Consider the following 25,202-nt stretch of genomic DNA (forward strand, 5'->3'; position numbering starts at 1 on the left):
TAATAATAATGATGTTCAGAATAAGTGTATAACATAATAATAGTTATAATAATAAGGAGTACCTATTCACATTTTTATAAACACACTATACGACTTTGTGACTTTTTATGATATGCAATAATATTTTATACATTCTTAAATATATTATCATGCCTTTTCTATATTTACTTTTTAATTTATATTTGTATAAAATACCATGCACTGATTTTCTTATGATGCTTTGATGAAACAATACAATATGACATTTTCTTAGAATATTAGGACCCGCTATGTATGTACATCTCTTTTTTAAATAAATATGACAAATGATGCTACACTTTTAGATCATTATTTACATACTTTATTATTTTTAGCATTTTATTAACTCACTTTTTTAGGATGTTTCTATGCCATACTTTACTAATCAGGTGTTTATAAAATACTATTAAAAGGATTTCTATTGATTTTTTTTAATGCAAACTGTACAATGACTGTTGACGTGCATTATTATTTTTGAAATGACAAACCTACTATACTTTTTGGTGATATTTGTATGACTTACTCTATTATCACTTTTTTAAATGACACCTTATGGTATACGATAATATGCATTTTTTATGATAAATCTATCAAATATGACATTATGACTGACGATAATTTAATTAAGAAATCTGCTGTGATTTTCTTTTGACTTTTTAATATCATATGACACATTCAATATTTCTTGATGAAATACTACACTATGACTGTTTTAAATATGTTACCTTGATTTAGGAACGTTATGAATAAACATCATATTAAGTATCAGAGTGGAAGCAAATCTTCTAGAAATGCTAAACCTTTATAAAAAAAGGAATAAAAAGACAAACTGGCTCCAATTTAATTTTGGGGGTGTTTATTTCAACTAATGTCCCCACAGGAATGAACATGCAATACTTATGGAAAACAGAAAGTAAACATTTTAATTCTCAAATATTTGACACGTTCAGGGTTTTACTTTTAAAGTAAACAGCAATCAAAACAACAGAATACATATTTAATAGGGCAGGTAACATCCCCAAACCCTGACAGAATTGTATGGATTTATTTTTATTCAATCAGCAATTTTAATGTCAATGATTGTTTCTTTTATTTATTTATTTTCGGAGAAGAAGAAAGTCCATATGAATCACTTGTTAGATAATTATGCTACTTCCTCAATGAAAGATACAATTGTCTTCTTTAACCATGTAAATTGAAGAATCACATCCCGTGTGTCATTCTACCAAATAGCTGATTATTATGTCTTTTTTACCCAAAGAAAACAATGTACCATTTATGGATTGCTGCTGTACAAGAGGGATCACAGGCAAACATGGGAGAGGACATTCTGGTGAGAGATCACGACAACATGATGACGAATATTTCAAAAAAACCATACTACAGTAATTACATTTTTTTCTCAGGGAAAGCCAGAGTAAAACAAAGGCTTCTAACCTCTTACAAATCATAAATATATGCATCTGCTTTAAATAAATAATTGAACTCCACATAAAAAATACACATACTAAGAAATAACACTTATCTATAAACACACAAAAGTACCATAAAGAAATGTTTTTACTGAAAGCCGATCGAGAATTATTTTTTGGACTGGATCATTTTCATATTGCTCGTTGATTGTGAATGTCTTTGTTTTTGTATTTGTCCTTCAGCATTATTTTTTCAACAGGTCGTCCATTTCAGTATCCCAAGTATAGAGCACATACAGGAGGCTCTCTGCTCATTTCCTCAGAGCGAGTCTTCATCCGAAATTAGTAAATCAGCAGCGAGGCGTCGACTTTTTGATCCGCTCTTTGCTCCTCTACCTCAGAGAAATCCCCCTCCTCACATGAAACGCAGCGTCCAGCGCCTCTGACGCAGATCTCGATGGGCGTGGCCACCAGGTGGCGCCCTCTCTCGTGTTCTCATCTGTTGACCGCGATCGTAGCTGCCAGTGGAGGAGGGCGAGCTGTTCGTGGACACGGAGGAGAAGTGTGTGTCCATCATGAGCTCCCCTTCGCTGCCATGCAGGCGGGGGACAGGCTCTGCTGCTTCAGCCGGGTCCACCAACACGTTCTCCTCAGACGATGACGAGCTGATGTCCAGAGGGGGCGCCGCGCTGCTCGCCAAACCGTTCCCGTTCTCCGTGTCCAGCATCCAGCTCTGGTTGAAGTAGCTTGAAGACTTCTTTGACGGAGAAGCAGCGGCGCTCCTGCTCAATGGAGAGGAGCCTTCGGAACATTCGGAGAGAATAATCGGTGAAGTGGCCGCCAACTGCGACGGCACCGTGCCTGTCCCGGTTGCCGCTGCCAGCGCACAAACTCCTCGTAGAAGGTGTCGTTTGGCATGGCCTTCTCCCAGGGGAAGTTCCCTGTTAACATGCAGAAGAGCAGCACGCCGAACGCCCCACACGTCCGTGCTGTAGTCCACGCAGAAAGCCCTCGTGCCGCGAGGTGTCGCACAGCTCAGGCGCCGTGTATGGGATGGTGCCGCTGACGCGCTTCACCGGGGAGCCGGCGCGCCGCGTCATGCCAAAGTCCGAGAGCTTGACTTTGCGACACTCTTGTCGAAAATGAGGATGTTCTCGGGTTTGATGTCTCTGTGCACGAGTTTCTTACAATGCAGGTAATCCAGGGCGATCGCCACCTGGTGGACGCAGCGCTTCGCCACACACTCAGGAAGACCCACCTGAACAGAGGAGAGGAAGAACGAGGTCAAAGAAATGAAACCATTCAAATATTAAAAACTTTAATAGGATAGTATGTTGAAACAAGTCATGTTATAGTATGTCAAAAATATAGAGAAAAAACATCAAAGTATGGTACATCAATAAATGTCAAAACATTCATTGTACATTCTGTCAAGAAATATAAAATAAGTCAGAGTATAGTAGGTTGAGAATTATGAAAAAGCAGTTATAGCTTACTATGTAAACAAATTAAGTAAAAGTAACGTTATGATCAAAATATCATAAAAAATCAAAGTACAGTATGTCAAAAAATATAAAAACTTTGTTGATTTGGGCATTATAACTGAAAGGCTTGTTGTGGGCTCGTACACTTTTTTTTAACTGCCAGTCGTGTTAAAAATGTGTCCCATTTTATTGATTTTACGAGCAAACAATATTTGTTTACAACTTCTTCCCAAGCTTGGGGTGGTGCCCCCCAGGTTAGGAACCACTGGTATAATGTGTTAAAAGATTTCAATAATGTCTTAGTATAGTATTCCAACATTTCAGAAACACTTAATTATATAGGTGGTCCGAAAATATATAGAAATCATCATAGTTTAGTTCAAAAGTATAAAAATAATATCAAAGAATAGTATGTCAAAAATATAAAATAAGTCATAGTATGTTTAGTCGAAAATATCAGAAGAAAACATCACAGTATAGTGCGTCAGAATATTAAAAAAAGTCCTAGTGTTGTATGTCGAAAATATACAAAAAAAAGGTCGAATTTTGGAAAAAAAAACGGTATAGTATGTCGGAAATATGCAAAAAACTGCAAAGTATAGTGTGAGGGAATAATTCTGTCTTACTCCTGAGATATTTAACTGTTGACGTTTATAACCAACCCTGACTCGTTATCTCCTTTAAAGAATGTACTGCTGCACTCATTCTCAGTTTTATGACCGGTCAACTCTCGGTCACAGAGCCTAAGAGTCAGAAAAGTGATTCAGTATGTCCAGATGTTGGTGATATCTCCAGTGTTCCCAGCTGTTGATTAACTCTCTGTAAACTAGTTAAAAGGTCTATCGAGAGAGAGGCTGGTCAGATTTCACATGGCAACCCACCAGTGCAATCAGAATCTCTGGCTGCTGTGACTTGTGATGTGAAATTCTCCGGCCGATACTTGTAATAAACTACCAGTGTTTGACATCAAAGCTCCAACTCTCCTCGTGTCTCTCTGAGTCCTGACTCTCCATTGCTGCAGAAGTTTCCCTTACGTATGTTGAAAATATGAAAAAAACTGCATAGTATAGTATGTCGGAAATATTCAAAATTATACAACTACATATATAGTTTAAAATATTTTTAAAAATCTGAGTATAGTATGTTGAAAATGAGTATAGTATGTTGAAAATATCCCGTAAATCATAGTGTGTCGAAAAAAAGGCATAGATTAGTATGTCGAAAATATGTAAAAAGTAATAGTATGTTGAAAACACGTCATACTATTACTTTTTATTTTCGAAAATATAAATAAAAGTCATAGTGTAGTATGTCGAAAATATAAAAAAGTGTTAAAGTATATTATGTTAAAAATATCAAATCAAATGTCATAGTATGGTTGGTCCAAAATATCAGAAGAAACCTCATGGTATTAGTATGAGTATTGTGTGTCCATTTTCTATTTTTTTTTATCATGGTATAGAATTTCAAAAAAACTGAAGAAATGTATATATCGGAAATATATAACAAATTGTCATTATAGCATAACGAAATGATCAGTAAAAACAAACACAGTATAGAAAAAAAGCCAGTATGTCGAAGAAGTAAAAAAGTTATTAAAAAAGCCATAGAATATTGTGTCAAAAATGTAGAAAAAGTAATAAAATAGTTAGTCAAAAAAAAAGAAGTAGAATGTGATTTACGCCGTCGTATAGCTCAATTGGTAGAGCTGACAAGAGGAGGACCGGGGTTCGAATCCCGCCCGGGACCATAGCTGTCACTTGAATAAAGGGACTGGTTGCCCAAAAAACTCTTTAAAAAAAGTCAACATGTCATATAAAAGTTTACAGAAATGTCTATCAAATTGTCATAAAACTAAACTAATCTAATCTAATCAGAATTCAGTTCTGTATATCATAAATACTATTGTTAAAGGTCATAAAAAAAACATGTTTCAACAAGATTTGAGTTATAAGTAGCGTCTTTTTTGACATTTATTCATGATGGAAAGTGCAAGTGTCCCTGAACACAACATATACACGATAATCTTTCTCTCACCTGTGGAGGGATGATGTCGAACAGATCTCCTGCCAGCGCGTACTCCTGAGCGAATATGTAGTACTCGTCGGTCTCGAAGGCGATGCCGTACATGTTGATGATGAAGGGGGCAGGGCGACAGGTACAGGGAGATGCTGTACTCTCTCAGGAAACTCTTCAGCTTCGTCGTCTTCCTCTTCAGAAACTTCAGGGCCATTTTAGTGCCTGAGAAACAAAAAAGGAGGACAGAGGAATGTTACATAACTCCATAAATCTCCATCCTCGTTTTTCATGCATATGAGACGTGTCTAGGGTAATTATTTCACATCTGCCTAATTGCAAGTATGAAACTTAATTAAAATGATCAAAATGTGATGAATAATTAAAATCTCCCACGTCACTGAGTTAAATCCTGCCGTTTTTCAAATCCTCCAGACTCTATGTTCCCATAGAGCAGGGGTGGCCAACCAGTCAGAGGTTAAGAGCCACATTTTTTCTATGTTACTGCAAAGAGCCACATCAAACACACAGTCACTGATAACGCTTGTTTCAGTTTTTTGTTTTCTGGAGACAAGATTTCAACCACGTCACTGATGCATCTTTGTGGCATTGGGATATATATTTTTTAAATCCTCTGGAGCAGAGAGAGGAGCTGTGGATTATTGTTATTGATTATTGCATCAGTGTTTCTTAGGGTCAAAAACACTAAACTCACAACTTAAAATGAAAGCGTTTAGTTTATTTAATAAAAGAGCACATGTTCAATGTGAAAAGTGACAGTAGTTATAGATTATTTGCAATTTGGTGCTATATATATATTTAAAAAATATATATTATATATATTTTTGAAACACCTTGAATTTCAGGGGGGGGCGCGGGGCTCCGTTGGCGGGGCGCAGCGCCCCTCCAACACAATGGTAGGGGAAACACTGGATAGTGTTTAATCAACGATAGGTTTTCCCCCCCTCAAAGGTGATTGGTTCACTGCATCGCAGGTATTATTGTGATTGGCTCTTGGGTCACATCAAAATTAGACGCGCTGTCATCCTCTCATACTGACACCTGACACCACACATACACAAGTAGGGAGAGCCGGGACGAAAGTAACACGGGACGAAAGTAACACGGGACGAAAGTAACAGAGCGATTTTATCCGAGCCCAAACAACTTTGACCGGCCAAATTACGTCAGAATTATCAGCATTCAATACTTAACAGACCTACTAAATATCAGGTTTAACTGTCAGGAGTAGCTAGTGTTGTCACGGTACCAACATTTTGGTTTCGATACCAAGTCAAGAATTGCGATTCCGATTCTTTTTTGATACTTTTCTTAAAAAAAGGGAAACAGTCTTAAATGTAATTATTGTGCTTTATTTCACACCAGAACCATAACCATAACATAACCTTTTAAACAATGAGAACAATAAATAAAATAAATGACAAGAATTCGTATTAAATAAAATTAATACATGTCTCACAGACAGGCCTCGTGGTGTCCGTAGGCTTGCCCTCACTGTCAGAGATATAGCTCAAATACTTCCAAATTTCGCTTCTGGCGTCTTTTTTGTCAACAAGCCGAGGCGCAGCGGCAGCTGCACTCCCACTTGCAGCCATGCTTCTCGTTTTCTCACATGCTCTGGCAGCTAGCGCGTGCACGAGAGAGGGGAGGCACTTAGAGCGTGCTTGAGAGGGGAGGGACTTAGAGCGTGCTTGAGAGGGGAGGGACTTAGAGCGTGCTTGAGAGGGAGGGACTGCAGGCAAGGCTGCAGTGCAGGGAGTGGAAGCAGAGCGCTGAACACACACGGCTCTTATTAAAACGGCGCTTTCTCACCGGAGTACTTTTCCCCGTCATTCTTAAAGTACCGATACTAATGAAACGGCGGAATCTTAACGTTTTTAACGGCAGGGGTATCGCGGTACCTTTCAAGTATCGGTACACCGTGCAACACTAGTCAGGAGTCAATGTCTCTCCCCCCAAACTCACACATATACAATTCGATATGAACTGAAGAGCCGCATGAAACTAGGCAAAGAGCCGCATGCGGCTCGAGAGCCGCGGGTTGGCCACCCCTGCCATAGAGAGTGACCTGCTTACACTTTAACACAAATAAAAGTCCTGCATTTAGTTATGTATGAATCAGCAACATGTATTTGTAGGTATTTCAAGTAAAACTATTAATTGTGCAGTAATTTGTTACCTGTCAGCGATTTACTTTTATATATTATTTTGTTATATTTTGCATCTTGTGCAATAAAGGTACTTAATTTGTTCCGTCTTTGATTTGTGTCAATGCCGCATTTTACGTTGTGTTGTAAATATGAAACAGTATAAATGTAACAGACTGTATTTAATTATGTTGAACCATTAAATACATTATTACGTTCAATATGACATCACCCCATCATTGATGAAATGTCATTTGTGAGATCTAAGTGACCTTGAACTTTGATCATGTATAGGACAAATGGACTTTTGTGCCAAATTAAAAAAAAGGTGTCTTTAATCATCGTTATGATTAATGCAATTCAATCAATTGACACCACTATCACGTAAAAGTGATGCACTAAAACAAATGTAGTCTTGTGAGGTTCAGAGGCTCACCTTGGCAGACACTTTATTGCAACAAGAGAGAAATGAACAGAGCTAATCTAAAAAATATAAAAAGGTGGAGCGCTGCCATCAGTCAGTGTGTCAGCGAGGAGGAGAGGGGAGGGGAGGGGAGGGGAGGAGAGGAGAGCGGAGGGGAGGAGAGGGGAGGGGAGGGGTCTCCAATAGCTCCGGCTCAGCTCTGCAGAGCGCTCTGTGCAGGTCAACAGAGAGCCTTTGGGAAAGGTCCAGTCTGTTCATAACGCTTTGTAATGTTGACCGGACTATACACAAGAGAAATAAGTCCCAATTACATAAGTGATGCACAACTTACCTCGAGAGAATGTGCATTTTGTGAGCTGTGCATCAAATAAAAACATCTGTAAGAATATCGTCTATTTTATGTCTCTAATCCTGCAGAAGTCGTCAAATAATAATTGCCGTACAAGTAATATTAATATTCTTATTATGGTTACCAACAGTATAGCGTTATTTTTAACATTTATTAATTATAATACATTATTATAATAATAGTTTATTTTTTCATTATTTATTATTTGTAGAGAGTAATTGTGTCTTTGCCATCATATGTATCTATATCTAAAAGACGCATGGCGATACTATTTGTTTACAGTACAGAATATTTGAAACAACAAATAGGTAATGTTGTATTCTCTAAGCAGCAGCTTGTGTTACAGAAGTTTCATGTTTTCATGGAAGATGAGTTGTTTTCTGAAAGTCAGCCTGCTGGCTCATTTGCACGAGGACACACATGTTCCGAGGAACTCAGCTGACTCTAAACTGTGAGGGTTTCAGGGCAGGACCTACAAATAAGCTGCATTTCAAATCTACCCCACGGCCCCTTAACTGTCAAAACAACAGCACTTCAAAATAAAAACAGTATGCTTTTATCTTTCTGTCCACATTTGGTTACTTATTTAACATGTTACATTGAATAACACTTCTAGTACGTACTTCTAATAAGTCGGTAACATATTCAATGAAGGACTCTTAATGTAGTATTTTAACTGTGAGACACGTGTTTACTGTGAAGTAACTTTAAAGGAACATTATATTTCCACACTGACTCTCCTCGGCACAAATATTGAACAAATACCTTTAGAGAAAAAGTCTCAAATATTAAAGGAAGGTATAAAAAACGGATATAAAGTCGTGTTACTGCAGCTGTAGCATGAGGTAAAAGTTGAAAATATCTAAATGAAAAGAAAATATTCAAAATATGTTTGAAATAAAATGCTGACAAATTAAATATTGGATTTTATTTGGCGGAGGAAACTGAATATTAAAGGACAACCCCATTTCTAACTGTGACTGATTCACATTTCAGTTTCTCTCTTCACTAAAACTTTAACAGTTATGATTCAAAAGGTCAGAAACGATATTGCCTTCAGGCCATTTAGCCCCATAGTGAACCTGACATTTAAACCGAGCACCATCAGACAATTAGATCTGCGCTCTGATGGAGAAGATCTCAGTAATAAAGCAGAAGGTAAAACCACAGGTGCACATTGTTTCAACTCCACACTTCACAGGCTGGAAAGGTCAGAACTCATCTCGGTGACACACTACCGCTGCTTTCAAAATGTGCTTTGTGCTCCATAAAAAGAAAATAGGACATCATGGGATTTTAATGTTAATTTAGTAGCCTACATTTAAGCAATCTGAGTTCAGATATATGCCAAAATACTGCATTAAATATGTGGACAATTACGTAAAATGCGTTTTTCTAAAGTAAACACTTAAACAACATGAAAGGGTTTTATAAGTGATTGTGGAAGATAAAATGGTAAAAAATTGTATTCTTTGTTTGCTGATGCTTCAATACCAGGTACCAAGTACGTAGGTATTGAAGTAAATATGGCTTTAAGTAAGTAGGTAAGTAAGTAAGTATTGGTAAGCAGAGGTGTGGACTTGAGTCACATGACTTGACTCGAGTCACCAATTTGATGACTTGAGACTCGACTTGACAAAATCACAAAATACTTGCGACTCGACTTGGACTTGAACACCAATGACTCGGGACTTGACTTGGACTTGAGCCTTCTTGAGGTGACTTGATAATTTAATTCAGAGGCCTCCAACATGCCGATCGCGAGATGCCGCTAGAAGAGCAGACTCCCGTTGGGGAGAGCAGAATCTTCAGCCGCTCCAACTCTTGCTGTGAATCCATGCAGGCAGGGGCGGGACTTCATTTTGGTGAGCCACCATGCGGCCAATCATATGCGAGGACAAACTAGGATCATATCATTAGGTGAAAGAAGGGTGGGGGGCAGACGCTCCAAAGACAGCAGGTGTAGTAGTGGTACAGGCCAGCTACACAGAGCGACGGGGAGACGGGGAGCCGGGGAGCCGGATTTAAATGCAAGCGCGTCAGAAAAAGTCAAGAAATTAGCGAAAACCGAAAAAATAAGCAGCATCTGGCTGCATTTCAGTGATATTGTAGAAAGCAAAGCTGAGTGCAGGATTTGTAAAATGAAATTAACCTTCAGAGCAGGGTTATTGTTTTGGTAACCACTCAGGATTTATTGTCAGAGGTGGGAGAAGTTAAGATCTCGTGCTTGAGTAAAAGTATCAGAGTGTAAGAATACTCGGTTACAATAAAAAGTTCTGCATTCAAAATGTTACAAGTAAAAGTATAAGTAATAGCATTAAAAAATATACTTAAAGTACCACCTGCAGAGGGACCTAGATTCAGGTGTTCTTTTCCCCATAGAGACCGCCTCGCTGCACATTATCCCTGGCATAAAGATAGATTGTGGGTCCCTTATAACATGTTGTACACAGTGGAAATAAACTGGTCACCTCAACATCAGGGATCTTATACATTAAACTCCTTCTGAATCAAACCGTCACGGTAGCCTTACCTTACTGATCCCTCTTAAAATAAAATAAAACGTGTTACTTACCAGCAGAGAGAAAATTGATTATTAAATTATTAATGAGACTAATAAAGAGCAGTTTGATTATCAAGTATTATGGATGACGGATGTCATTACATTTGGTTAAAAGCACATAATGACTTGTTTAAGACTCGTTTTTTCAAAGTTTAGGACTTGGACTCGGACTTGAGCGCAAAGACTTGAGACTTGACTCGGACTTGCAAAACAATGACTTGGTCCCACCTCTGTTGGTAAGTATATAAATATGTATATGTAGGATGTTACTTATGTGTATGCTATGTTTTTTGTATTTGACTAGTAAGTATAAGTGAATGAGTAAGTAAGTAAGTAAGTAAGTAAGTAAGTATGTAAGTTAGTATGTAAGTGAATAAGTAATTAAGGAAGTCAGAAAGTAAGTAAGTATGTAAGTTAGTGAATAAGTAAGTAACTAAGTAAGTATGTTAGTAAGTAAGTAAGTATGTGAGTATGTAAGAATGTGAGAACTGAAGTTTTGATATTGTTGTTTCCCTATGTACTTCCGCTGAACAACACTTTTGTCAGTTGTTTCCTTCTTTGTTTGCCATGGAGGCATGTGAGAAAAAGATCAAAGTAACACGGGGTGAGTAATTGATACACAAATGATGTATTTTTGGGTGAGTATTCCTTTAATCATGTGGAGAAATCCAAGGCGTGATGCACCTTCCAAGCCTAGCTTCAAAACACTTCATTTCAAAGGAACATCAAAAGAAGTATTTGGAATCAGCTTCAGCGTCAACACACAGTTACCTCTGATCTTGTGTACGACCAGGTCCACCTTCCCGTACGTGCCCTTCCCCAGCTCACAGACCACCTCATAGTATTTGTTGATGTCCAGTTTCTCCAGGTTCTGAGCAGCAATCAGCTGGAGTTCCTCCAGGATGTCGATGGAGGCGCGGGAGCCGTGTGGCAAGGAGTTCATTGTTGTGGAGGGCGGGCCGGGATGAGGGTCCGGGCTGGAGACGGATGTTCCTGCAGGAAGGAAGAGAGGAGGTTCACTACGAGACCAGAGCCCACCCGTCTCCACCTTTGTAAACACAGCACCGCCACGTATTGACTTGTATGTGAACGTATGGGAGCTGGATGCTTTGTGTTCATGAGAAAGTTATTTTATAAAGATCACATGGAGCGTGAACAAGGATGTGGGGTTAGTGTTCCATTATAAGCTAGAAGAAGTTCAATTGACAGTGTGAAAAGTACAATATGAATATCGCATTTCAATGTTATTAACGTTATAACATTCAATATTACTAGAAAACCCTATTTTCACCTACACTATATAACTCCTGCATAAGATCACGTTGTATCTTTATTCTACATGACATATTCCCTATAGAACTGTGAATCCTAAGATGCTAAGCAGCATTTTGATCGACAGTGTGAAAAATAAAATACAATATCGCATTTCAATGTAAAAAGTTTACCAGTTACAGAGTATTAGCATGGAAAATTGTTTTTTTTAGAATAATACAGATGATGTTATTGTTTTAATACAGAACATAAATTATAGGTGCAGTTTATTTCTAAGTAAGTACTGCTGGATACATTTATAAATAATAATATATAATAGTTTAATAGTTGGTTTTATTTTGTATTGAGTTTGTAAATCTGTTTCTAAACTATACATTTTTTCAATAAATGTACAGTAGTGGAGTTTACTATATACTCTCTTCTTGCACTATTTCTGATTTATTTGTATTTACTTGCACATCTCAAAACATTCTCTTGCACTATTTTATCTGTTTTATTTGTTCTATGTCCTACACAGTATATGCATGTTGGAGGAGCCTGTGACCTAAGTTGTTCATTGCCATATCTACACTGTAGCTAATGTACAAATGACAATAAAGCCTTGAAACTTGTATATGTAATACAATAAAAAGTATAAAGGAAATTAAATAGCTTTTGTTGCTTCAGTAGAAAAAAAATGGAATTACGCAAGTATCTCAACATCGTAGGTACAGCAGACAAGTCAATAGTTTCTACACCACTGCAGTCAGAGAAATGAAATGTGTCAGATTGGATCACAAAAGAGGGAGGTTTTGCTCTTTGTAGAGCGGAGCAGCTGATAAATGATCCTCCTGCAATAATGAACATCTCATTCTGACCCGACGTGTTTCCCATCACCAATTCCAACCTCAGACAATCAGTCCAACCTTCCTCCTTCTGCCTCTAAAACAAGAAGCCAAGCAACACTCTCCTCCTCCAGTGTGACCCCCCGCAGCAGGCCAACCTCTCTGAGAGACTGCAGACACTCTGAGGCCTGATGGCACAGCACAATGAAGCCGCTCTCATAACGAGGATGAGAACGTGTCGAGGAGACGGGTGCTAGCCACTTCCTGTGCATCCGGTCCATCTGTGTTCCTGTCTGCAGCCTGAGCATGTCTGGGAAACTGTTGCACACGTTTCAACTTCTACTTTACTACAATTTGGAACCACATATTGTATTTTACTCCTCAAATGTATTTAACATTAGTTTCTACTTTCAGGTTAAAAGGGCGCAATTATGTTCATGTTCAGGTGACATGATTGTATTTTGTGACTCTACATGTTTACATGCTTTAATGTTCAAAAAGCTCTTTATTGTTCTCATACCGCCTGTGCTGCAGCACCTCTTTTCACCCTCTGTCTGAAACCAGAGCGCAGTCTGCTCTGATTGGTTAGCTGGTCAACTCTGTTGTGATTGGTCAACCGCTTATAGATGTCTCGCCCCTTAGCCTATTACGTACAATGTGTTGGAGCGCTAGCCAATAGAAGCGCAAGTGTGACATAGTGATGTCACTATGTTGCGGACGTAAACAAAGAAGTCGTTTCAGGCGGGGGTATTCAAATCCCCTGTGTTCCTGCAGACCATTTACATGCACAACAATCTATATACACACGACTACAGGAAAGCATATAGGACCCCTTTAAAATGATCATAACAAACTATAACAATCTCATAATGACTTTGTATATACTGCTCTGGATAAAAGATACCATGATGTAAAAAAAGGCAAAGTTTGCTCCAACTTTATCAGCTGCAAAATATAAAATGATGTACACATTAATGGATCATTAACTATAATCGTGATTCAGAACAATTGCCATAGTTTACTTTATTTGAATTTACTTAAGTTACGTGTCTGAGTATTTCTTCCACCTCTGATCAAAGCCAGTTCAATAAAAAGGATCACCTCGCAGTGACAGAGGGAAAGTGGCTCCAGACACCAACAGTATGTGCTGAGCATGAAAGTGCAACCAGCAGACAAAAAACGAGGAGTCAGCTGAACCCAGAGGAGCCGACCGGCTGTCCATCACCGGGCCACTCAGCATCCGTCTGACAAGGTCAATAAAACAAACACATATTAAACGAGACAGCGAGGCTGCAGACTGAAGAACTACCCGCAAACAGCCTTTTTATTTCCTGCCTCTGTGATTCGAATTTAATTAAAATTCAAGCTCTTCTCTGTCCAGTTTATCTGCAACACAGTAACAGTGACAGAGTAGCCGCGTTATCAGCACAATACAGGAAATGGGTTTTGTGTCTGCATGCACAAAGAGTCGCTTTTACAAAACCTGCTTTTCAGACATAACAGGTGCACGAGGAGATGCTTTAAAGCTTGTATCACACATGGTTCCCCAATTCTCACTGAAAAGAAAGCAGCAGATGGTTTGAACTTAATTTCACTGTGACGAAGGTAACTTCGTCACTATGGACTGACGGCTTCAGGCTGATGATTGTGTGCACCTGGTGTCCTGTGTTGTCTCCTCCCCCCTCACCTGTGTCTTGTTGTGCTGATTAGAGTGGGTGTATTTAGGGTCTGTTGCCCTGTCTGTTTAGGAGGCTGGTAGTGTGTGTGAGATCCTTGTGGCTACAGGATGTGTGCAAGGAGAACAGCAGGATTGAGGCTGTGAACTTTGTGCACATGATTTTAATAAATGCCCACTTCGGGTTATATTTTTGGACGTTCTGCCTCTGCCTCCTTGCTTGGTCTGGGCCGCTCAACAGTCAGCTTCACATTCACACAAATGTTTTGTCCCCCGCATTCACGTTATACAAACAGTACAACCTGTAAAAAAGGCACTTTGCAATCCCCTGATGGTGGAAAATGTCTTTATTTTAAGCCTGTTTTAGATTTACGCATCAAAAACACAAGACTGGAAAAATTGGGGAAATAATAATAAAAACAAGCATCTATGCTTGAATTAAGTTGTTGGAAAGGTGGCATATACTTTGAAAACTAAACTGAGAATAAGTGCAATGGAAACAGAGGGTTTCCACACAAACAGGCATGTGTACACAGTTTTTAAACACAGAGATGTTTTTAAAAATAAGCAGCTCACTATGTGCTCACGGCAAGGAGACGGAAATATTCCAATGGAAGATAAAATGTGTTATTGTATTTGTATGCCCATTTTATATCCAGGCATCAAAAACACCAGATTGTAAATGCTGGATATTTGAAAACAGAAATCTTAAAATAATCACCAATGATTGGGTGATAATCAATTGGAAAGAAAACAACAATATGGTTTTAATAGTTTCACTTTCTTTCTATCAGGTTTGATTAACGTTTGATTAACGTTTGTTTTACTACGATCAGCAGGGTATCATTAGTAAATGTGAGAGGCGAATATCATTTTGTGTTTTATACCAGTGGGTTGTGCGTTGGTGTTGGGATCAGGGGGTCACAGGTTCAAACCCAGTGCAGTCAGCATGTCGTTGTGTCCCTGAGACACTTCACCCCAAATTGCTCCTGTGGGGATTGCCCACAGTACTGAGTATGTAAGTCGCTTTGGATAAAAGCGTCTAACAAGTAACATGTAATGTAAAAATGTAATACCATTGTTACTTTGACTTTTTGTAAGTTATTAATGTTGTTACATTAAATGTTACCACAAAACCCTTTACCTAACCTATATACTATAACTCCTGCATACATTCATATTGTATTGATCTTTATTCTACATTACATGTGTTCCCTATATTCTACTAATAAGATGCTAAACAGCATGTGACAATAAAAGCTGAATTCAATCGTATTAATAAAATAATCGTTTCAATCACTTTTTACTGTACATTTGTTCTATTATTCTTTATACCTTCTAAGTGCTGCATCATCAAATATGTTCACTTGCTGCCTTGTTTAATTCTCAGCTCTTCTAACCATGATAACCTTGACACAGACGCATGCAGTGTGCACACGTTCACGCTCAATGCATGTACCACAGAACCTCCTGGGCATTAAGCATAGCTCATAATGTGCTCTCCCCCTGCCGTCATATCAAAGAGCTGCAGATGAAAGAACTCACAACCAGCACTAATGAAAAGCATCTTCTGTATTCTGGCAGCTCTGACTCTCTCTCTGGGTAACGGTGCCACGGTGGGTCCCCGGAGGGCCTCCAGGAGCCCCGCCTTCCCCCTGGACGAATGAGGGTTATGAGCCCTCCTGCCTGTCTTTCTTTTGTGTGAAATGCTCGTCTGTAATCAAAGCTGAAAGTCGGATGTGCGTCATTGCTGTTTTTTCATCTCCTTCTGCACCTCCAGGCTCATGTTACCTGCCTATTGCACCAAACTGGAGAGGAGGTGTGTCTCTCAGCCTGATGGAGGGGCAGGCTGCAGGATGGCACAGAGGTGAACATGAGCTTTTATTCATCTACCTGCCTATCGTCATGCCTAGTTTGGGTATTTCTGTAGAATAACTATAAATCAGTTCACATTGTATATCAAACCATATCCATCCAAGTATACCAAAGGTTTTGGTACCACTTTACAATAAGACTACCCTTATAAAGGGTTTACGAATAGTTTGTATTTATTAATTAGGTTGTGAACACTTTATAAATCATTAACAAGCTTTTATAAGACATGAGATAAACAGGGCAACTGTGACCGGTTACTTGCCAAATAGTGAGCCCACATTTATCTGTACTGCTAAGCCTTATTAGAAATGGGAGAAACTCATTAATAAATGGTGATTTGTTTAACACTTTACAAGGCTCCCTTTTGACAGTTATAAATGTTAGTAACTCGTAAATAAATGATCATAAAGAGATGCCAAGAAACATCAAGATGTAAGGGCGAGAATCAACTCAGTGAACAACAGATACCAAGGATGTTGGCTGATGAAGAAGACGAAGTAAGCTAAGTAGCCAATATAAGGCTTAGTCATCTTGCCAAATAGTGAGCCTGTGTTGATGTATGAAAACTATGTTAGAACTGGTTTATAAATGGTTCTTAATGATTAATAAAGTGTTTACAACCTAATTAATAACCTAATTATAAACCCTTTATGAATCCTTTATAAGGGTAGTCTTATTGTAAAGTGGTACCAAGGTTTTTGTCAGTCCAAAACCCAAATATATTCACTTTACAATGAAGAAAAGTAGTTGAAGCCTGAAAACAGCATTTTTGGAACAAACCTCGATGTATGAATGTAACAAATGATCTCACACTGGGTTTTTTCTAAAAAGAAACAGAAAAGCATCCATGAATCTGCTAAGAAATAAGAGATGTCTGTGTTACACCTATATGGGCACTCTGGTAAACAGAAGCTGCCAGCTAATTCAGCATATGGTGCAAATTGCCAAAATGTAAACTTATAAAAGGCGGGAAATTAAATCCAGTTGCAATAACAATTGTTGACTAATCATACAATATTGGCAATGATGGCAAAATATGCTGTTTTGGCCAATTTATTTCATGACAAACTAAATGTATTTAGGTGTTGGACTGGCAAACAAAACATTTCTAGACACCATGGCATTCATTTGTGTCTCGATACCCCACCAACAGAATGAACACATTCCAGTAACACTGACATCCTCCATCCATTCCTATACAGAAATCTTAGACAAAAACCATGTTGTAAAACTCACATCCAAAGAAATGTCCTTTCTGAGTAAGCCAACTCTAAATAATGAGAGAGTAAAAGCCTATAGATTACATAAGCAAAACATGTATGTGTGACTGACTCTGGACTAATTGTCACAGAAAATTAACATTACTAAAAATGTCAGTATGTTATTGTTTTGCCTTGAAACAAAGAAACTTGTGCACGTTTTTATTTCAAGCGATTCCAACTGCTGCAATGCAAAGCTGTCAGTAAATCAATTACAACTTGCATGACTGCAGGATTTGAGACTGCAACAAACAACCAAGATGACATTGCTACTTTACAGTTATTCTTTCACCCAGACATCAGCAGAGACCTGATCATTAATTTCTACGAGTTATTACAAGATGTAATTGTACGTTAAACCTGATAAAAGTGCTGAGTCATTGTCTCACTACTGCTATTAGAAACACATTAAGCACTGCAGAAAAACTGCCTCTGCCACCTCATTTGTGTCCAGGCCAACATCGACTTGTAAAACAACAGCACCTAATTAATCATTTGTAACGCTTAATCAATATGTCAGCTATCTAACACATACTTCAGGAACAAATGCTACCATCTTCAGTCATATTATGTGCTCAAAAAGGTCTGCTCGACACCAAGAGTTTCAGAAAGAGGAACACCTGTTCATTTGTATTTCAGAAATAAAATATCTCAACAAACATTTGAAAGATGGATATTACATTTTGGATTTATATTCCTGATCCTGAGAGGATGAATCCTTGTGACTTTGGGGGTCCTCTGTCTTTTCCTCTTCTGCCACATAGGGTCAAAATCTGTGATTTAGAGTGAAATATGTCGACAACTGTTCCTTAAACCTATTATCTAATCCCAAAGTTTCACTTTGACCTAGGGCTGCTCAATTAATCTTATTTTAATCGCAATTACAATTTTGTCTTGCAACGATTATGAAAACAACATAATTGAAATAAAACGATTTTATTATTTATTATACTTAAAGTTCAGGGTAATCAACTGTTAAAAACATACTGTTCAACATTTTTTTTTCAATAAATGATGTTTCCAAAGTAAATAGATAATCGTTTTTAATAATTGTGATATCAATTATTGACCCAAATAATCGAGATTATGATTTTTGCCATAATCGAGCAGCCCTACCTTGACCCAAACTTTGGTGTATTACATTTACAAATGTAACTAATCTGAGAGAAAAAACAAATATTATAATATGCTTAGCATTATCATGTTAGCATTTAGCTCAAGTACAACTTCACAGAGTTGCTAGCATCATCTATAAGACCGTAAGATTTAAAAGTTTTAAATAAACACCTACATGTCCACAAACAAATATTCACAAGGTTTTACAGTTGGTCAAATGTATGCCAACATTTTTAAGATGTCCTGGCAACTCACACACAAACAAACGAATAATAAAATATTGAAAACTGAAAAACAAATGGGACAGAACCCAACCATCCGTGATAGAAGTTCTAATCATTTCCAACAATCAGAATCCATAGTTTTGTAAGAATTTCACAATACTGAACTATTTTACAGGTTAGACTCAATACATTTTTTCCAATCCATAATCTGTCTTTGTTAATAACATCAATCATCCACAGCTGAACCCAATTATGATTGGCCAAATAATTCCTCTAGCTGAAAACACCAACATAGCATGGACTGCATTACCAACAGAAAGCCGTCCCTTTGAATGTAATGAACAGTGAGTTGGTCAGGTCTGGCCGGTTGTGTAATTACCTGCAGACCTGCTGCATTTTCAAAAATGTAGGGTTTTTCAAAAATGTTTTTCGTTGCATGGCCTCAGATCTACTTCATATAATAAACAAGTCTCTTCACTCAGGTGTTTTTCCACAGGCCCTGAAAACTGCAGTCATTAAACCGCTCTTAAAAAAGCATAATCTAGATTCTTCAGTAATGAACAATTACAGGCCCATATCAAACCTCCCATTTCTAGGTAAAATCATTGAAAAAGTTCAACAGTTGAGTAATTTCGTTTGGATGTGTTCCAGTCAGGATTTCGTCCAAACCACAGCACTGAGACTGCTCTTGTAATGGTCTTCAATGACATCCACTTAAACACAGACAGTGGCAGAACTTCAGTGTTAGTATTATTAGATCTCAGTGCTGCGTTTGACACTGTTGACCACAGCATATTACTAGACTGACTAGAAAACTGGGTGGGACTTTCGGAAACAGTTCTAAATTGGTTTGAATCCTACTTAAAGGACAGAAACAACTTTGTTTCTATAGGTAAATACACATCTGAGTTGACAAATATGACATGTGGGGTTCCTCAAGGCTCCATCTTGGGGCCTCTTCTCTTTAACATCTACATGCTACCGCTGGCTCAGATAACGAAAAACAACAAAATAAGTTACCATAGCTATGCAGATGACACACACATTTACATAACCATTTCACCAGGAGACTATGCTCCAATTCAAACACTGAGTAAGTGCATTGAACAAATCAATGACTGGATGTGTCAGAACTTTCTACAATTAAACAAAGATAAAACTGAGGTAATGGTTTTTGGAGCCAAGGCAGAACGTATAAAAGTTAGCGCTGAGCTTCAGCCTGCAATGTTCAAAACAACAGATAAAGCCAGAAATCTAGGTGTAGTCATGGACTCTGACCTGAGTTTCAACAGTCACATTAAAACAATTACTAAATCAGCCTACTATCACCTAAAGAATATATCTAGGATTAAAAGACTAATGTCACAGCAGGATTTGGAAAAACTTGTCCATGCTTTTATCTTCAGTAGACTGGACTACTGCAATGGTGTCTTCACAGGTCTCACTAAAAGATCTATTAGAAAGCTGCAGCTGATTCAGAACGCCGCTGCTCGAGTCCTCACTAACACTAAGAAAGTGGATCACATCACTCCTGTTCTGAAGTCTTTACACTGGCTTCCTGTGTGTCAAAGAATAGATTTCAAAATACTGCTGCTGGTTTATAAAGCACTGAATGGTTTAGGCCCAAAATACATTTCTGACCTACTGCTAAATTATGAAACATCCAGATCTCTCAGGTCTTCAGGGACTGGTCAGCTTTCTGTCCCCAGAGTCAGAACTAAACATGGAGAAGCAGTGTTCAGTTGTTATGCTCCAAATATCTGGAACAAACTCCCAGAAACCTGCAGGTCCGCTACAACTCTTACTACTTTTAAATCCAGGCTGAAGACTTTTCTTTTTGTCGCTGCTTTTAATTGAAACTGAGCTGTTGTGTTCATCAGTAAAGTGGAACTTCTGTGTGAACTATTCATATCTTAAACTGCACTGTAACTTTTTATTCATGTACTTTTTATTCATGTATTTTTATTTGTATTTATTTATTATTATCTTTTACTGTTTTTAAATGCCTTTGTCTGAATGTCTTTCATTTTTGTAAAGCACCTTGAATTGCCTTGTGTTGAAAGGTGCTATATAAATAAACTTGCCTTGCCTTGCCTTGCCTTGCCTTGCCTTGCCTTGCCTTGCCTTGCCTTGCCTTGCCTTGCCTTGCCTTGCCTTGCCTTGCCTTGCCTTGCCTTGCCTTGCCTTGCCTTGCCTTGCCTTGCCTTGCCTTGCCTTGCCTTGCCTTGCCTTGCCTCAATAAATTCACAAAGTACATTAACTTAAAAGTAACCATACGAGGGAGAATGTCTGCTCTGCAAGAACACATCAATGATTTCAAAAGGGACCCAATTATTTATGATTTATAAAGAAGTATGGCCTTCTTAACTTCCTAACAATAAACAGTATTCAAATGTAATATGTTGGTGGGATTAATGGATGTTGTTTTGTTTTTTATCGTGATATTGAAAAGAGCAGTGCAGGAAGGTGGAACACTTTGGCAGTTTCGGTTTGATCATCTCGAAGTCTATGAGTTTTTGGTTAGATGCTTGAAAAACAGTCTGGTTAGCAGAGGCTTAAGAGCTTTTAAAGTGTTGTTCTGCAACATAAAATATGTCAGCAAAAACCTTACTCCTGATTATTTAAAGCTGTCTTTAATAACAGCTGTTGCTAACTAAGTGTTGCTAACTAAGTGACTAAATTAGGCTACTTTATGTCATCACGCCGAACATTATTCCCAGTTGGTTGAGCAAGCCCCTTGCAGTGCTATCTTCAGGGTTAGACGAGAAAAATACTACACTCCATAGGGAATTCCACTGATATTGGTTTCAACGACTTTTCTGTTATTTTGACATTCCTACTGACTGTCAGCTTTTCAACGATGCCTCGACTGCTCAATCAGACCTGCTTGTCTTCCCCCCCAGTACCAGTCTCTGTGGGCCTTTTGTCATTCTTACCTATTCAAGTCAGTGCCAGTGAACCAACATGTGTAAAATACTATTCTCTGAATCTGCCCACTGAGATAACACAACCGGGGAGATTATTTCTGCACCACGAGCAGCTCTTTCCTGCGCAAATGTTTGAAGAGCTAAAGCCGTCACAGCCACAGCTCTGGCCCTCACTCCCTCTTCCAAAGGGGGCCGAGCTGCAGGCCTCTCATGGAGCTGTGGAGCACATCAAAGCTGGCTCGGGCTCCAACATGCGCGTACACTGGGGCTTTGTGTGTGCATGCTCGGCGGCGCATCACTGGGTGCTCTCCTTTAATGCCAACCCATTTCTGCTGCTGTGAACCCCACGCTACAGTAGGTAACGCTGCCCCCTTTGTCTGCTTTAATCTCTGCCTCTTTTTCTTCTGCTCTCACTTTCTCCCTCTGCACTGTTAATGCATGATCCCCTGTCTGCTGTGTGCAAACATGCATCAGTGTGCGACGAAAAACTGTCTAGAGCTGCAACGATCAGTCGACCAATCGATCCACAGAACATTGAATCACCAACTAATTTGAAAATTATCTCCCACACACTCCCCCCTCAGCCTGAAACACTTAGACTCCTTCTTTTACTTCTGTAACATAGTGACATCACTATGTAACACTAGCACTTCTATTGGCTAGCTATCGTTGTACGTGATAGGTATCGTTGTACGGGATAGGCTAAGAGGCGGGGCATCTCCAAACAGTTGACTAATCTCTACAGAGCCGGCCAGTTAACCAATCAGAGCAGACTGGGCTCTGGTTTCAGACAGAGGGTGAAAAGAGGTGCTGCAGCACATTAAAGCATGGAGACATGTCCCAGTAGAGGCAGGAATACAAATAAGAAGCTGAAATGAGGACGATTTGTCCTCTTTAAAGTGAGTGGGTTTTGCACTGACAAAACAAGACATTTAATAACCTTTTGAAAAACTGGGATGGACATTTTAAAGACCAAATGATTAATGTAGAACATAATTGCTAGATTACTGAGAGCGTTAGCACTCACAATAATAAATGACACTGATGGAGTGCTCGATGATAACTTCACGTTATATCCACATGGATGGAGAAGCAGGGCACGAACAGGGAGAAGAGCTTGCTTCAAGATGAGTTGTATTCCTTCTGCACCAGCAGCCATGAACCATCTGCCACACTGACACTGCCATTATCTGGGATAATTGAGTGTACTTTTTATATATGTTGCTGCTGTGTACAAGCTGTGAAACTAATATCCCTCTGGGACAATAAGCCAAAGCCTATTTGCTGATATAGATGTGTGTGTGTCTGGTTTAGGGCTGTTAGGATAATTCATTTTCTGAATAATTGATTGAGCATATACCCAACACTACTTCCCAGAGGTAACATCTTCAAATGTCTAGCTCTAAAAAACCTGAAGATATTTAGATTTCAGTTAATTAAGACAAGGAAAAAGGAGCTAACGATCTCATTTTAGTAGTATGAACCAAACATTTCTTCTCTGCCAAGGAGGCTGGTTTTCAGAAAAACTACAGGCAATATTTTCTATCAATACTGATCAAACTTAATATAGATTATTGCAGTAAGAATACCAGAAAAAACCTCTCAGTGTCAGTAATCAACTAACGATTATTTCCAGATTGATTGATTCTTCTCCCAAGAGACCAGTGCAACGTCATCAGGGGTAAGTTTGGCCCTTGAAAGCTAACGTTAGCTTCCCCCTGTCTCATGGCTATATAAAATATATATAATATCAAGGTGAAACGAACATGCATGACCCTTCAGGCAAATAGTGCAGCACATGATTAATTGAATCATATATTCATTGTTTTATTCAATATAATGAATGTATTAAAGCTAAAGAATGTCCAACACAAGTTTAAAAGTCTTCCGAGAGCCCAATGTCGGGCCCAATGTATTGTCTTCAAATGTATTGTTCTATTATAACAAAAATGTCTAAAACTTGACGATACCAGTCAAATTCACTTAAAATGTTTTAAAACCAAGTAGACAAAAGCTCTCCAATTCTAGCTTGCAAGCTAGTTGATTAAGCGTTTTCAATAATTTAGTTGTATAATAATAATAAAATGGCTACATACATGATATTTGATTGAACCCGGAGAATTCGGGGTACCTTCATTTGCTTGAAAAAACTGTAAAGGATACTGGATTATCAGAATAGTTGTAGATTACGTCAATCGATTAATCGACTAATCAATCCACGGTGGATTTCTGCAGCCATATCAAGCTTTTAGAAGCCATGACCCCAAAATAAAGAGAGTTCCCATCAATACAAATAATGTACTAAATAATACATCAAGGATGTAGGCATCCACAGTGTAACCCCCTTCACAAGACTCAGTCTCAGTGTTTACTGTCTGGGAGTCATAATCAAAAGCAGCACAAAGAGATGGAGTGAACCAGCTCGGCAGACACAAAGCAAGCATCCTAATGAACACAACGTGTAGTGCAGGTATACGAGCAGGAGCGTGCACAGTACGCTTGTTCGCCTTGGAAGAAATCATGTGTAGAAATGTAGCATGTAAACAATAAATCCCATATAGCGGTGTACAGATGTGGAGCTGGGACACAAAAGCTTCACAGCAGCTCCATTGTTCTGCTCAGGCTGTGTTTGGTCACATGGTGTCCAACTTTTCGCATTATACAGAATATAAAACATGATTTATCATTTAAATAAAGCAGTTCAAAAGAGGGTAAATGACAAAGCCGGCTTGTAAACCCAACACTTTTTCAGTGTTATGCTTTGCAACAGAGCATTGCAAAGACATGCAGTGACACAAAGCAGAATATTAGCAGTGAATGAATTTTAAAAAACACATTTAAAGACACAAACGAGCATTTCATTTGCAGTTAAGTGCTTTAAACCGGTCAGGAAATGAGGATCTGATCCTACCTTTCAAACGGTGCTGCATGCAATGTGTTAATCCATCCAGACAACACCTTATTGTAACTAAAACTGAATTGGAAACAGATCCTTGAATTATTTGTGTTGTTTTTCTTCTTCACAGCATTTGGAATAAAGCAGGAGTCTGTGGTTGTCTGCTCCGCCGCTGTCAGTCAGTCCCCCTGCAGCCGCTTTCTCTCTCTCTCTCTATTGTCTCTGCGCTCCTGCAGACAGGCCCCGCCCATCGCTGCTACCGTCCAATCGGAGCTCAGAGCGGCGGTGCGCTTCTCTGCAACGATCCTACGTCCAAGTGATGGAGGAATTCATACTGTCGACCACAACCGGCGACTTATAGGTCGATTTGAAGCAACATTGAGCTCTTTTATTCGAGTAACATTAGTATCACTACAATGTTATGTATATGCTGCTGCAATAACAATTCTTGAAATGCCAATGTTACTAATAAAAAGTTGAAATTAAGTCACTTAGCAACAGATAAATGTAGCATCAATTAACATGTATTTTACTTTGACATTCTGAGCTGACACTTGTGCTTTCACTGGCTAACATTATAATTAGATGTATCGATTATAATCAGAAAAACACATTACAAGTAAAAGTACCAAATGCAAATAATATAATTCGCCAACATTATTAAAAATGCAATGTCTTTTTTTCAAGTTATTCAAAAATA

At 38.5% G+C, this 25,202-nt stretch overlaps 1 pseudogene; it reads right to left on the minus strand.

Annotated features, from left to right (window-relative positions):
- Positions 1 to 857: 857 nt before the first annotated feature.
- LOC117557162 lies at positions 858 to 24,704 on the minus strand (annotated as a pseudogene).
- Between the last annotated feature and the right edge of the window lie 498 nt (positions 24,705 to 25,202).

This window comes from Gymnodraco acuticeps, unplaced genomic scaffold, assembly GCF_902827175.1.
Source record: "Gymnodraco acuticeps unplaced genomic scaffold, fGymAcu1.1, whole genome shotgun sequence".
Lineage (NCBI taxonomy): Eukaryota > Metazoa > Chordata > Actinopteri > Perciformes > Bathydraconidae > Gymnodraco > Gymnodraco acuticeps.